Consider the following 15,628-nt stretch of genomic DNA (forward strand, 5'->3'; position numbering starts at 1 on the left):
GTCACCTGCGTTTTGGCAGAGACTCAAAGGCAGGCAGAGGCGTGAGGAAGCTCTGTAATGGGAAACCGAGAAGGCTGCAGGTGCCCTGAGTGTAGGCTATTGGTGGGGGGAAGCTGGAGATGGGCCAACTAGAAGGGGGGCGTCCTGTGTGGTTGGTTAGGGGTACATTATTTGGCTTTCTCTGGTTGGTCCCAAGTTAAGAGTAGAGAAAACAGTTAGGGAAGCTCTCAGTTATTAATCATGTCCTGGCCATTTTGGGGTTGGCGATTACAGAAGTCATTATTTAGCTTCTTGGATGTTCCTGGATAAGGGGCTGGCTTCCTGGGCAGGTGGCTACAGGTGGGTCAGAGTTCTATTTTCATGTGGTCTGGCCATTGTCCATTTGTGTATTCAGTCTCTCACAAGGCACCCCTTAATTACAGGGCTTTGTTGATATGGTTATAATAAATTTCCTATTTTAAATGGTCCCTACACAACATGGTTTCTTCTCTCCTAGTCCAGGTAGCAATCATTTTTCATACTAAATGTACCAGATAATGTATTTCTTACGTGGTCTTACTAAAGAGGCCTTATTAGCCAATTCATTTAGAGAGTTTACATGTTAGGAGAAGAAAACAACCTGATTTAAGGCAAGCCCTTAATAATTTTTTTGTTCTGCTTTGGGGAAAACAGTTTTTCTCAGATTTTTCCTCAATTTTTCCTCAGACATTTAAACTGCAGTCACCAGTTGCCTTTGTGATGTCATCACCAACCTGTTTTGGAGACAGAGCCGGGGGCCAGGGCAGATGTGGTACCAACTTTCCCACCGGTGCACCTCAGGTATAAGACTTTGACCTCAGGTATAAGGCTTTTTTAGGAGGCATGCTGGAGGCGGCTGGTGTTGGATGAACCTGGATTAGGGCCCATGGAAAAAAACTGCACTTTGGCCTCCTTCTAGCCAAAAGTCAAAAGCTAGCCATCAACTCTTAACAGTAACCGGGTATCATTTTCCCTGCTTGAGCTTTGTAGACGAGGAATATTGTGTCTGACAGAGTTTTTGTTACACCGTGATTCCACTTGACAGATGTGGATTTCTGGTTGATGGCTGTTATAATGGTGTCTGATGAATTCTAAAGTCTTAACTGAATTAGTAGAGATCCCCCCTTTCTCCAGGCAGGTTAGAAGATATCCATAATTCATATTAATTTCATCAGTTAACACAGACTAAAAGTTCAAGGCCTGGATCATGAAATAAAGTTAGTAAAAATCACTGTCATTACTGAGATTTATTGAATAGCACTTAAAAATAAATGTTAAAATGCTTGATGAAATATATAATTTTCTAAGAACACATATAATTTATAGAGTAGAAAAGACATAGAATATGTATAATTCTAAAGCTTCTAGCAGCCACATTTGCAATTTCTGTTCACGCTCCCGTGAGCTCACTGTTTTTCTTCCCCCTGCACTCCTGCCAACGCAGCATCTTGGCCAAGTTCTCACTCTTCCAGATCTAGGTTGTGGCAACAGCCCCTCCCCTACCTTTACCCCAGTCCTTCTATTCAGTTTCCAAGACCAGTTGCCATAAACATCCTTTTCGTTACATCCTCAAGGCCTTGGCAACTTGGTGGCATAATAAACACAATTAACACACGAGGTCACTTCGTATATACCACGTATTGTGCTGCTTTATATGCACAGCTGTGTTAGGAGGTGGGTTCTACCATTCTGCGAAACAGAGACTACTACTAAGAAGGTTAAGTGACTCACTGGAGATCTTTCATCACCAGAAGGTGTGGACCCAAAGCCTAAGCTCTTAACCACTAAGCTCTTCTGCATGGCACAGGCTTCCGCATCAGAAAGGCTTGGACCTGAGCTGTCTCTGCCATTTACTAGCTGTGTGGCTTTGGGCAACTGGACCCATACGGGTCTTGCTTGTTTCATGTGTAAAATGTGAACGTTTGGAGGATTGGGTGATGTAGTGGAGCTGGGATTCACACCAGGCATCAAGTCTGCCTCTTAACCACTGCTAGGCAATTTACAGTAAGTGCCTCGCACCAACTCAGGAACAGTATGTTCTCAATAAAGGTGGTTAACGAGGGAAAACGACTCCTTAGCCTAGTTCTCAAGATTCTCCATCGGTAAGATCCTCCTTCTCCCTACTAATTCCTCAGTCTCCCCAGGTTCACCTCTCTAATCTTAACAGCTCAGGAAGTAAGATTGAAAGAAAAGAGAGCATTGCATTAGGGGTTAGAACACCTGGGTACCAGTCCTGGCTCCGCCCTATGAGCTGTGTGATTTTGGCCAACAATACAGTCTTTGAATCTTGCATTCCTTGTCCATAAAATGGGGATTATGTCCTTCTTGCCCTATTTCATAGGGCTTTTATAAGAGTTAGATGTGTTACTATTATGAGAGCACTTTGAAAACATAACAAGTAGTGTTAATCTGTTTACTTTGCGGAAGCAACTCTCTAGTGAAGTCAGGGTACTGGGAGGGGGTCCATCCAACCTGGTGGGTCAGAGAAGTCTCCCTGGAGGAGCTGATGCCAGGGTTGACACTTGAGGAAGGTGAAGCGTTAGCAGGTAAAGACGGTTCCAGACTGCAGCAATGGTGTGAACAAAGTCAAGGAGGTGTGACATGTCAGTGTGAGCTCAGAGAATGATGGACAGTTATGTATTCTCAGACCTAGAAGTGAGATACGGAGATGCAGACAGGGGTCAGGTCAGGAGGACCTTGCAGGCTGGCCAAGGAACTTGAACTCTTACAGCTCCAGAGCCGTAAGAGCCGTGGAGGATCTCAAGGAAATGAATCATGTGGTGGATCAGTGTTGTAAAAAGATTACTCTCATGGTGGAGGGGAGGATGGAATGGAGGGAAACAAGAATGAAGTTGAGAGCATGGACAGGATAAAAGCTTTAGCCAAGGTCAGTAGTAGGGGGAAAGGGTGAGCAAAAGGAGGGGTGATATCAATAAATATTTAGATGACAAAATTGGCAGCACTTGGTACTAAGTAATTAGTAGTGTCTTTGGATAATAAAAATTGACAAGTTTGATGATTGATCCTTGGCAAAATGCTGTAGTCGATTTTCCAAAGTGGTAAGTGAGCATTTAATTTAGAAACTAAACAGGTGTGTTAATTTAACATCAGATTAGGTCAACTATGAACAAATCAAACCAAATGTGCCTTATTTTCTTCTTTATAAAAGTTATTTTTTCCATTAGAAAAATAATAGATGCCTGTTATAGAAAACTTGGAAAATGTAGAAAACTAGGGTAGGGAAAATTTCTGCCACCGACTAGTAACATTTTGTATTTTTTTTCTATGAATATCTTTTAATATGATTGTAATCAGTCTGCACATTTGTTGTCTACCAGTGGATCTATTTTTTCTCTCAGTATTATACTTTAAACGTTTATTTTGTAACAAAATCTTTAAATATCACTTTAAATGATTTGACATTAACTTTCTGTGGGTGTGCTTTAATTAATCTGTTATTGGATATTTAAGTTATTTCCAGTTTGGGGATATTTAAAATAATAATTTGATTGGTAACTTTATATATAAAGCACTTTGCATATGTGGGACAGATTCCCTTAAATTCGATTTCTGAAAAATTTTACAATGTTAAAAGATATGACCATTTTAAGGTTTTTGTTACATACTATTAAACACTTTCCAAAAAGATTGTAACAATTTACAATGCTACTAGTAATGCAGCAGAATCCATTTTGCATCTTTTCTTGCATAAAATGTTATCATTTAAAAATTATAAACAATAATTTTCCTTGTTTTTAAAAATATGAACAACACATGCATACAAGAAAAAGTCAAACAGTATAGAAGAACATAAAACAAAATAAATAAATAGATAAAACTTTTCCTCTTTCTGCCAATCCCAAACCTCTCTGCTTTCCCAGAGTAATCACAGTAGAAACTTTCTTGTGTATACCCTTATGAATTTTTAAAAAATTAAAGTCTTTGCAAAATAGTACTAGGTTTTTATTTTATCAGACTATTCTGGGTTTTGAAAACCTTTCCATGTCAATGCACATAGCTCTATTCTATGAATATATAATAATTTATTTAACCAGGACCCTATTGACTGACACTCAGGTTTATTTTTTTTAACATTTTTTATTGAGTTATAATCATTTTTTTTTAGTATTTTGCTGTTGTAAATAATATTGCAATGAACACCTTTGAATTAAGCTCTTGATGAACTTGTGTAGGATAAATTCCTAGCTGTGAAACTGTATTAAAATTTAGATCGAAAAGGTATTTGAGGCAATTTACTATCTCACCAACCATGTGGAAATGTTTATTTCCCACACTTTCACTGATAAGCCTTGACTTATCAGACTTATTAGTTTTTGTCAACTTGATAGATTAAAGAATGTCATCTCAGTGTGCATTCATTCATAAATAGTCATTGAGTTCCTACTATGTGCCAGTCCTCTGCTTTAGATGCTTGGGACACACAAGTGACCAAAATGAAGATCCCTGCCCCTATGGAGCTAACATTCTAGCACAATAAATAATAAACATAATATACAAGTAAATCATCCAGTAAGAGCTGTATGCACTAGAATCTGCCTTTGCTGCCTCTGAAATGGGTGGTCATGGCTCCTTTTGTCACAGTGTCACCAGCATGGATTTTGGACAGTCACTGCATCTTAGCCTCACTGGTTCCTACTGCAGAATTTGGCATTAGAATATCTGATTGGTGAAGCCTAGATCCTGTGACAGCACTCATGCTGTAAGGATGGCTGGCAAAGTATGTGGAAGTTTCAGATTCTGTGATGAATAGAGGGTTCTGTTTCATGAGATGGAGGATTCTTCAAACACAAGAAGGGGTTCAGAAGCTGAGCAGCCAAAAGGAATGACAGATGTCCACACATTAGGTATTTGGTTCCCTTTCACAAGTGTCTGGGAACATCTCAGGGAATAAAGGTCCTCCAAATCCAGCTGGACCTGGGAAAGTGGGTACCCAGAGTAGCCAGGGGCAGAGCCATGTAATCCGATGAGCAAGTGCAGGCAAGAGCCAACGTCAAAACTTAAGGAGCATGATCAGTCATTGGCCTAGGGGAATAATGCAAAATGTCACAGATGTGACGTCTACGTAGCTCTGGACACTAGGAGATTTAGAGGGGAAGTAGAGCTTGCCTCCGTGAGTTGAAGGGCTGTCATATGGACGAGTGAGCATATGTGGGTCATGTGTATTTTTGGAAACTGCAGAAGGCAAAGCTACACTTGTCATGTAGTCAACACATTTAGTAAGTAACTGACACATACCAGTCACTGGTCTAAGCATTGGGGATGTAACAGTGAACAAGGCACATAAACTCCTACTAATATAAAACAACATGCAGTGGGAGCACAAATGAAAAGAGAATTACATGTACATACTTATAATGTTAGATAGCGCTAGGTGCTCTGGAATAAATAAAATGGGTTTAAAAAATACAATAAACTCTCACTGATAAACCAGAGAGATGGTGATATTTGAACAGAGACCTGAGTGACGGGAGGGAGCGGGCCCTGCAGATGTACAGGAGAAGAAATTCCAGGCAGGAGCAAACACAAGTACAAAGGCCCTGAGATGGGACTGCATGTAGCATACTTGGAAAACATCAAGAGCTAGTGTGGCCAGAGATCAGTGAGCAGCAGAAAATGAGGCTGGAGACACGATCATGGGCCAAGTGTTTAGGGCCTTATGGGCCACAGCAGTGCATCTGGACTTACCAATGTTAAGAGGGTCTTGACCTGGAGAATGATATGATTTGACTTAACATTTTATAAGGATGATTCAAGTGGCTGCTGGGTGAAGAACAGATTGTAGGAAGGGCAAGGGTAGGACCAGGGAGACCAGTCAGAAGGCCCCTGCCTTGGTCCAGGCCAGAGATGGTGGTAGTAACAGTGGGTGAGAGTTTCAGAGAGATTCAGTGTAGCTCTGTAGAAGGAAAGCCTCCAGGTATTATAGCTGTGCAAATATAGAATGATCTGGGTGCTATGAAAGGGGTTTCTGTATTGGGAGGAGTATGATCTGGACCAGGGGTCAGCAATCTATGGCCCACAGGCCAAATCTGGCCCACTGCCTGCTTTTATAAATAAAGTTTTATTGGAACGCAATCACACTCATTATTGTCTGTGGCTGTCTTTGCAATAAAATAGCAGAGTTGAATAGTTGCAACAAAGACCCTGTGGCCTAACGAACCTAAGTAGTTATTTCCTGACCCTTTAAGGAAAAAGTTTGCTGACCCTGGCCTAGAAGACTCCTCAGTGCTTCCTCCCTTCCAGAGTTTCTATGATTCTGTATGTAATTGTTCACTTGACACGTTAATGTTGTCTTTGTTCCATTTAGTTATGCCCCTCATGGGTATGAAGCTTGTTTTCTCTTTCTCAAATATCTCTTTCTATTACCTAAATATAAATGCTCAGTAGTTTCCTGAAAATATACCCTTGTTTGGGAGGTCAAGTAAAGAAGCCATCCTCACCTTGTAGAGGGAAGAAAAGAAAATTGTTCCAAGGTCCCAAAGGTAACACTAATATTTCCCTCTAGAGAAAAAGTCTGTGCCATTGGCAATATCCATGAGGTAGTTCAGCAGCTGCTTAATAAAGTCATCTTGATAATTTTAAGAACTACTATGTGGGATGAAGGACAAAATGTTTGAAGTCTGAAGAGGAAGATCTTGCCACCTAGGCCAGGAGTAAGGGAAACAAGTGACTCCCCAGCCAGGAGAGGCTGGTCTAGCTCTCAGGCTTCTGAAGATGTAAACAGATCACACATTGGGAGAACTGAGGAATTCTATGCCTGAAGAGTCAATTACATTTCTCTTAATGAATGAGAAGAATGTTTGCACGAGATACAAACCAATCTTATTATATAAAAAAAAAAAAAAAGAAAAAAGGCAGCAAGAGCTTCATGTCTACCACATAAACCCCTGGAATTTGAAATGCAAACAACCCTTATTTTCCCACATGAAGAATAAGGCACTGGAAGAACAGGGCTGAGCAAAAGCAGAAATTCTTTAAATGAATCTTTTGGAGAAAGGGAAGGGTTTCTTACTTAAGAAGGAGTTTAAGATCCTGAAAATGATGAGCAAGAACGGGGAGGGGGAGGGGCAACAAGGGGCAGAATGTGTCAGTGATGCATGTTGATGCTGGCTTCCCAGAAAGAAGTTTTCCTCTCTTCTTCGCCTCCACTAACAAAAACATCAGCTGGACTTCTGCTTTGAAAAATGCTATCACTGAGACCAGTCACGAGGAACGAATTTTTTAAACTGAAATTCTTTAAATCATTTTCAATTCTCCATCTAGTCTATATACACACAAAAAAGTTAAATTAATTTAGAGATGATTATTCAGATAATTCAAACCAAAAAAATTCCCAAGACTGCTTTTTGTGTTCTTTGCGTAGCTGTATTAACGATTATGTGGAAAGCCTAAAACAATGTTCACTGTTTGCCTCAGCAATTGCTTCATGTGGGCTGGAGCAATCACTGCAAAGTTACTCATTGCCTCTGTATTTTTAGTGATATGTTATAGTGACCTAATCGACTTAAATAATTTTGTAGATTATTAATAGGACTGTTGCATAAAGGCCTTTGCTTCTGGAGACTAGCTTATTTAAAAATTCTTTCCACAGCATCCTTCCGCAAACATATCTAGGCTAATAGCTGTTTGGTATGTGACTGTTCATTTATGTATTCAGACACATGTTTGTGTATCACTTAAGGTAGATTAATCTAGCTAAACTTTCCAGGCCGCATGGTGAATGATAACACAAATGCCGCCTTATTCTTTTTCACAGAGGAGAGGCAGAGCACTGGTGATGGAGATGTAAAATTTCACCAGTCAACCTGGGATACGCCTCTGTTTTTTCCATCTATACAGTGGAAATAGTAACATATAGAGCTACGTTGCTAGAACAAACTATTTTAACATCATCACTGTAAATGGACTAACTATGAATGGATAGCACAGAAAGGATTATTATCATTATAAAATGATACTGGACCCCAGATTCCTTGAAATGATTCTATGTCTGGGGAAGGCTGTCATCGTCAACTAGTAATGGCCTCAGTGAAAAAATGCAGTTGACCCTTGACCATCACAGGTTTGAACTGCATGAGTCCACTGACATCTGGGTTTTTTTTCAATGAATATACAGTCCACCCTCTACTCATGAGTTTCACATCTGTGGATTCAAACTGCGGCCAACTGAGGACCAAAATTTAGACATAGAAAACCAATGTATGGTTACCAAAGGGGAAACAGGGGAAGGGATAAATTAGGAGTCTGGGATTAACAGATACAAACTACTGTATACAAAATAGATTTAAAAAAAAGACAAAGACCACTCTATAGCACAGGGAACTATATTCACTATCTTGTAATTCCTATAATGGAAAAAAATCTCAGAAAGAATATAGACATGTTTGTATGACTGAATCACTATGCAGTACACCTGAAACTAACACAACATTGTAAATCAACTGTACTTCAATAAAAATTTTTTTCTATCCTCAGGTCATTGACTCCTCCAATGAGAAACCCAAGGACACAGAGGGCGAGCTGTGCTAAGAGTGGATAATTATGAATACCAAGACTTTGTTACTAATATAGGAGACCCTTAGCAGAACTAGCCATTTTTTACAGGACTTTGCTTTCTCCAAACTCCTCTAACGATGCCTCTTTTAAAACCTGGGGCTCTGGTGGCCACATTCTCTAAACTTTAAACCAGGATATGTAATTTAACCGGGGACTTTTGTCTTGTGGTTTAGTATAAGAGACATTTTGTGAGCTATACTGTAGACAACAAATTACTGGAATATCTGGGACTTTTTTTTCATAGGAAAGAATCAGAGTATTTGAAATCTAGAAAGTCCTTGATAATCAAGGATTTATGGACATGATGCTTACAGATAACCCATAAATGACCAGTTTTTAGAAGCAGAGTTCGGCTTTAAATGAAGAAAAATCATCTGCAACTTGGTTAATACCAGCTTTAACGAGGCAAATGTATTTTCTATCCAGTAAATTCAAATGAGGAAAAAAAGGCAGAAATGCAAACATCCCTTTATCATCAAGTGATTCTTAGAATTTCCTTCTGAATCCTGTGACCCAGTGAAGGCATTGCTCCCCTTTCTGATCTGTTATGGTTTAAAAAAAGAGGTCCAGGATGGGAGGGCATTATCAAAAAGGTAAGAAGTCTCTACTGCAAACTATACAGATCAAATATTATAGAACATTCATGTGAATGATTACTGTTATTCTTAGTTTGTTAAAAAAAACTGCAAATTTTGGTTTCGAATGGCATTTGGGTCTATCAGATTTAGTGGGCGTAAAGGCAGGGAGGGGAAAGAGAGGTAACAATTTAGCAAAACATTGATGAAGAAAGGTCTTGTGTTTGTGTGCAAAATTTAGCTTCCTAGTAACCAAGGCAAAGAGGAAAAATACAATGAGCGATGCGACTTCTTTTTTCTAGTAAAAGCAAAAATGCCAATTATTCAGGAGAGACAAACCTTTGCTGACACTGAGCTCTGAAAATAATTTGTCACAGAGAGGTTTTTGTAGAAAGGACCTTGAACAACTTAACGGATGGTATTTTCCAGTCAGGAGATTTTACATACATATGAGAGCTGAGCCGGTGGAGAAATGCTCTTTCATGCAGGACAAAAAAGACAGTATCCTTTTCTCTTTCTTCCTCTCAGCCCCCTCACCCCCACCCAAACACCTACATCCCTGTCCAGGCACACAGGCCTTCAAAGGGCAGATCCCAGATGGGGTGTGGCTACAGAGAAACCACAATTACATTTGTCTGTCGTGACTCACGGCTTTTCAGGGAGGTGACAAGAGGTACCCTTCCTTTGAAGCTGGCATAACCGTTCCTCCTGTCCCAGCAGCCTACATGCTCAAAGTGGGATTTGTAGCAGCTGTTTCGTTTGCTGCCTGTTCTGCGGTTCTGTCTCCCCTTGAGGAGCGAAAAGAATAAAAGGTAGGGGAGAAAGTGGTTCACATTATCTATCCCACCCAGCAAGGTTTGTGTCTAGAGTTCTTCTCAGCCTGAAGGAAAGATCTGAATCTCCATGCTGTGATCCTAAGGGCGCAGGAAGGTGATGGCAGATACAGATGGAAAGAGTAGGTTCCCTGGGCACTTGGTGTTATAAACCATGACAACTTCGTAGAGACAAAGGTGAGTGTAAGAGCACAGAGGAATGTGTTTCTCAAAATGTTGCCTTCATTGCTTGACTATGTGCTAAACACCTATCAAAATAAAGCCTGAGCCGGGGATGGTAGAGCTTAGTGGTAGAGGGCGTGCATGCTAGCACGAGGTCCTGAGTTCAATCCCCAGTACCTCCACTAGAAAAAAAATTATATATATATATATATAAACATTTTATATATATAAACGTTTATATATATATATATATATATATATATGTGTGTGTGTATGTATGTATGTATGTGTGTATGTATAAACCTAATTACCCCCTAAGAAAAAGAATTTTTACAAAAATTTGAAAAGAAACCAAACCCGAACAGGCCACTCACTGGTGCTTTGGTGGATTAACATTGGGCTGGATCCTACATTTTGAGATGTCAAAGCTCCTTTGAAGTTAGCATATTAGGAAATCACTTTCCAAATCGTACCCCTGTAAACTTTAGATGTTCCCTAATAGCTCTGTGATGGAAGAAGAGTTGACCAATTCTTTAGGGCTGAATGGGGGGGATCTTTTTTTCATGACAAACACAAAAATAGTAATATCCCATAACTAACGAAAAAAAGAAAACGGAAGTCACGTGGATTTGCCAAAGGCGATTTCTTTCTTCTGAAGATTCAGTTCATTTCAGAAGCTCATAACACTTCTGCTCCCTTAATGTGGCTCCATATCTTAATAGTCTTAATATTAGGGTAATTTCTGTAAATATTAAAATTCAACTAATCATTAAAGCAGCCATTGTCATCCTTGATTTCGTCAATGTCACTTTGGTGATCTCTCAGTCGGAGGGACTTGAAGTCTTCAGTAGGGGGAATTAGTCTTCTGCTTCCTCTTAGGATCCTTGAGGTTGACTTGAGGATTAGGCTGTGTGAGACCTGGAGGACACAAAGGGGAGGGGACAGTGTTCTGCCCTCAAGGCCCTCCGGGGTCAGACCCTGATTCCTGCCACAAACTGCAAGTTAGACTGGCTTTCCAGGCGTGAATGCGGAACACATGCTAAGTTCCTGGAGAAGCCTTCTTTACGACATCAGTGCTTCTTAGAGGAGCTAAAACAAATCAAGCAAAAAGAAAGAACACATCACACTCATTAAAGAGTATGTAATAAAAATGCACTGCTATTTAAAGGTAGCTGTAGCATTTGGATGTGAAGCTAATGACTTTCCTGTTATCACATCTGTGTATATTTATAAACCTATCTCAGCACAGAAATGTGCGTCACCACTGATCCTTTGAAAGTAGTCGAGGTTATGGTGTGGGGGATGAACATGAAATTTAACTACAAGATGAAGCTTCTCAAAAGGTCAGTGGGGTGGGGAGTAGTAATTATTCCAGCTGAGCGACTCTCCACAATACATTTTTGATGCAATGACTAATTATTGTGATTATTTTCATCAGCAAAGGCTTTTAGAGCTAAACATATTCATTTTCTCTTTTCCTCGCTAAAAAGCATTTTGAGCCTTGGAGGAATTCCATGTTTTCTACCTATACTTAGAAAGAATGCCCTCGTATGTTTCCACAAATGGTGAACTACCTTTCTTCCCACTGCTCCGCTGTCTGTGATACAGTTGGTCTCCCTTCTCTGTATCTGCTCCAGAAGGTCAACCAGGGCTTAATGAAAACGATCAGCACCTGGGTTGATAACATCCTCATCTGACCTTTAAGGACCCCTGGGCTCACAGCCTGTAGCCAATCAGCTACAGTTTAACATAATGAGCTGACACATCATTACAGCAGAAGGAAGCAGGGAGTGTAGAAATTGTAGGGTTTTTTTACAAATTCTATTTAGTGCCTGAAAAAAAATCATCCACAGTTTTACAGATTTGTATCAAATATGGCCTCTTCACTGAGCATTTATCCAAAGAACTTGCAGAAGAGCATGGTTTATGGAGCTGACAGACCCATAAATGTAGGAAGGATGAAAGATTAACAAAATAATTAGATCTAAAAGATCATTTATAAAATGATTGTCATCATAACTCCTTAAATTCCGATCATTTCTTAGACCTTTCAAAGGGCGTTCACACATATTCTTGCTTGTGCTTTGTGGACATGTAGGTGACACATCTATTGAACTTGAAATCAAATGAGTATAGATTTTCATCTACACTTTGGCATGCCTCTCAGGACGTGACCTGGGAAGGACAATCCAGTTTTCCAAATTGTGAGATATCTACACTACCATAAAGACAAACATTAAGATTGGATCATCAGAAGTAAAACGGAGAAGAGATTTGGAGGATATTAATCAGATTGTCATATCCTTTCTCTTTCTAGCTCGTCCCCAAATTTTAATTAAGGGAAAAAACATTCTTGGCTTGTGTTGCTTGAATTCACGTTGTTGTTGAATTTATCTGTGTTGTTTGAAGTCATGGTATAATTCTCAGCAATTTCCTTGCCCAGGCAACAAGTTGGTTAATTTGATTTTTCAGTCTTTGAACAAAATCTTTGGTAGTTTAAAATGCCTGATGAGTGACAGATATTGGGACCGCCCTTCTTCTCACACAAATGACTTCTGAGAACGATCACGCACAGGAATCAAACTTCACTTCAGTTTGCTAAAGTCAATTTAAATAAGCCTAAGCACCATACATTCACGTGGTTGATGATTTTAAAATTCAGAACCTCAGAATTTTATATTGGGACAGGGTGGAAAATCAGTAAGAGATGGATGGGACATTAAGATATGTGTAAATGCAACAGAAACATGTGAAAGTAGACTAAGAATTTATGAGTAATTTACGAGTATAGATTTTGGAAAGTTTGGTTTCAAATGGTGCTGGAACATGCTAATATCTTAGAGAAGACTATAAATGTCAGCATATTTTATACTGTCTTCACTCATAATAGCTCCCCTTATACTCAAATTATGCTTATTTATTACTTAACAAATTATAGTTTTTAAATGTCTTCAGCCTTATCTAGATAACAAGGACCTACCATTACACAGTTTCCTTTCAGGCATTTTGGAAACAATCCAAAAATAGACTCTTCAACTTTGACTGCATGGCCTGTCTTAATGGAATAGTTATAATGGTAATTATTCATATTTATTGTATTTTCCTTAAAGATGCTCCAAGCACGTATTTTATATCTCATTACCCTGTGCCATAATGCAGCGTCATAAACTTAAACATGCAACCACTTCTTGTTACAGCACACGCACCAAGTATCTCTAGAAAATGGGAGCTCCTCTCTAAATTGCACCTTCTCAAGAATGATTTTTCTACATCTCTCTAGGCACTGCATTTCATAACTCGATTCTTTTCCATTTTAGCCATAATTGGCTTTTCAGAAAATCTTAAAGTGGGGAGGCATATTGGTTGAGACTATTCCTTTCAGCTACCAGCTGCAAGAAACTTGACAAACTGTAGCTTAAAAAAGTGGAGGTTTACTGGGCCCTGACAACTTCCGTTCATCCTTGTGAGCCAATGGGCTTTGTCTCCACGATCCTAACACGGCTGCTGCCCCTCGGGCCTCCCCTCTGCATTGCAGATCAGAAGAGTTGGGAGTGGCTGAAGGGCACCAGGCAAGAGGCCTTACTGGTAGGCCAGCGGAGTCTGTTGTTTCTTTTTTCCTTTTTAATTGAGATATAAGTCACATACCATAAAATTCACCCCTTTAAAGGGTATAATTCAAAGATTTTTAGTATATTTACCAGGTTGTGCAATTGTCACTGCTATCAAGTTCCAGAACATTTCCATTATTCCAAAAAGAAGCCCACACCCACTAGCAGACAGTTCCCACTCCCCACTCCCTTCCCCTGGCAACCACTACCTACTTCCCATCCCCAAGCCTGTTCTGGACACCTCATATAAATGAAACCACACAACGTGTGGCCTTTTGGGTCTGGCTCCCTTTGTGTCTGGCTTCTTCCACTTAGCGTGATGTTTTCAAGGTTCATCCTTAGAATACAAGTACTGGTACTGATTCCTTTTTAGACTAAATAATATTCCATTGTTTGGTTATAACACATTGGTATATGGACATTTGGGTTGTTTCCACTTTGGAGTTATTATGAATAATGCTGTTGTGAACAACTGCGTACAAGTATTTACGTGAATGTATATGGTAACTCAATGTTTTAGCTTTTTGAGGAACTGCTGAACTGTTTTCCAAGGTGATCGCACCACTTCACAATCCCACCAGCAGTGTACAAGAGTTCCAATGAGTCTGACTCTTTTAAAACCTTTTCTCAAAAGCCTCTCCCACCCCCAACTCCAGAGACTTCTACAAACATCTCACTGGCCAGAACCAGATCATGTGGCTACTCCTGTCTTCAAATGAGTCTGGGAAAGTGAACAGACTTCTAGCCTTTAAACCTACGTTGTGGAGAAGGAGCGGAGGTTTGCATATTTGCCTGTTAAAGAAGTGCTCCTGGTCATTTTTTCTGTTAGGAAATCCCCTCCTCAGTACCCCTGACAGAGGGCCATCCCGCCTCTGCTGGAACACTGCCAGTGTTCCGAGAAGACTCTTATCTCTTAAGGGAGCCCCCACTCCACATTTGAATGGATCTTATTGTTAGTTCTTCCTGTGGACTGAATAACAAATCTGATACCTTCCCTCTGAAACAATAAAACAAAGGGAATACAGGAATGCAAATGAAATAGCATCATTAATAATGTAAATGTGATGTTCCAGTGATTATCGCCTAGTGCGCAGGAGGGTTCGGTGATTGTTTATCTTCCTCCCTTCCAGCCCCCACCCCACCTCTGGTCTCCCCCTTCTTTCTTCTGTGATGGGATGGCAAGGAGGATACATTTTGTTGTTCTGTTAAATTATACATTTCCAGGACATCAGGGATGGTGTTGTCTAATTGACGTTGGTCCACACCTGCTACAACTTAACGCGTATGCGAGCATTAATGACATTTTTTTTCCTGTAGGAGAGAAGGAAGACAACTGGTGACAGAAGAAACCATTCACAGACCCACCACTGGATTATAAGCATGCTGGGTGCTTAATGAGTTGCTGAATAATATAACACTTCTTTAGTTCTTTGGCTGCCTCATGATTAAATGCTATAAATATTTATGATTTATTACTGATGCTTTGGATAGGATAGGCTTTCGAAGGCTCATGGATCACAGCGATTCTAAAGGAAAATAAGAAAATAAAACTATATAAAGCTGCTTATTTATAATGCTGCTCAAATGAGTTATGTAATTTTTCAGAAGCTGGTAGAGGTAAAGCTATTCAGCGGCAATGCCATTTAAATGGTTTCTTTTATAATTGGTAATATAGTTCTCATAGGAATATGTTTATAATAAATGTGTGTTAGGGTGATCATTTTCTACCCAGTCACCTTTGAAGGCTTCAGTTAGGCTGAAAGATCAAAGAACCAGAGAAGTCAGCATTAGATTTACTGCAAGTCCTTTCTTGCTGCATGTGTCAACCAAGGGCCACTACATGCGGCTCTTTCCGCCG

General features: G+C 39.8%; 1 long non-coding RNA gene across 1 annotated transcript; it reads left to right on the plus strand.

Annotated features, from left to right (window-relative positions):
• The first annotated feature begins 769 nt into the window (after positions 1 to 769).
• Positions 770 to 15,192, plus strand: LOC140698512 (uncharacterized). The gene is made up of 3 exons (XR_012076323.1): positions 770 to 819; positions 8,512 to 9,185; positions 15,088 to 15,192. It is a non-coding gene; the product is annotated as an uncharacterized lncRNA (long non-coding RNA).
• The last annotated feature ends 436 nt before the right edge of the window (positions 15,193 to 15,628 follow it).

The sequence above is a fragment of the Vicugna pacos genome, chromosome 9 (genome assembly GCF_048564905.1).
Source record: "Vicugna pacos chromosome 9, VicPac4, whole genome shotgun sequence".
NCBI classification, from domain to species: domain Eukaryota; kingdom Metazoa; phylum Chordata; class Mammalia; order Artiodactyla; family Camelidae; genus Vicugna; species Vicugna pacos.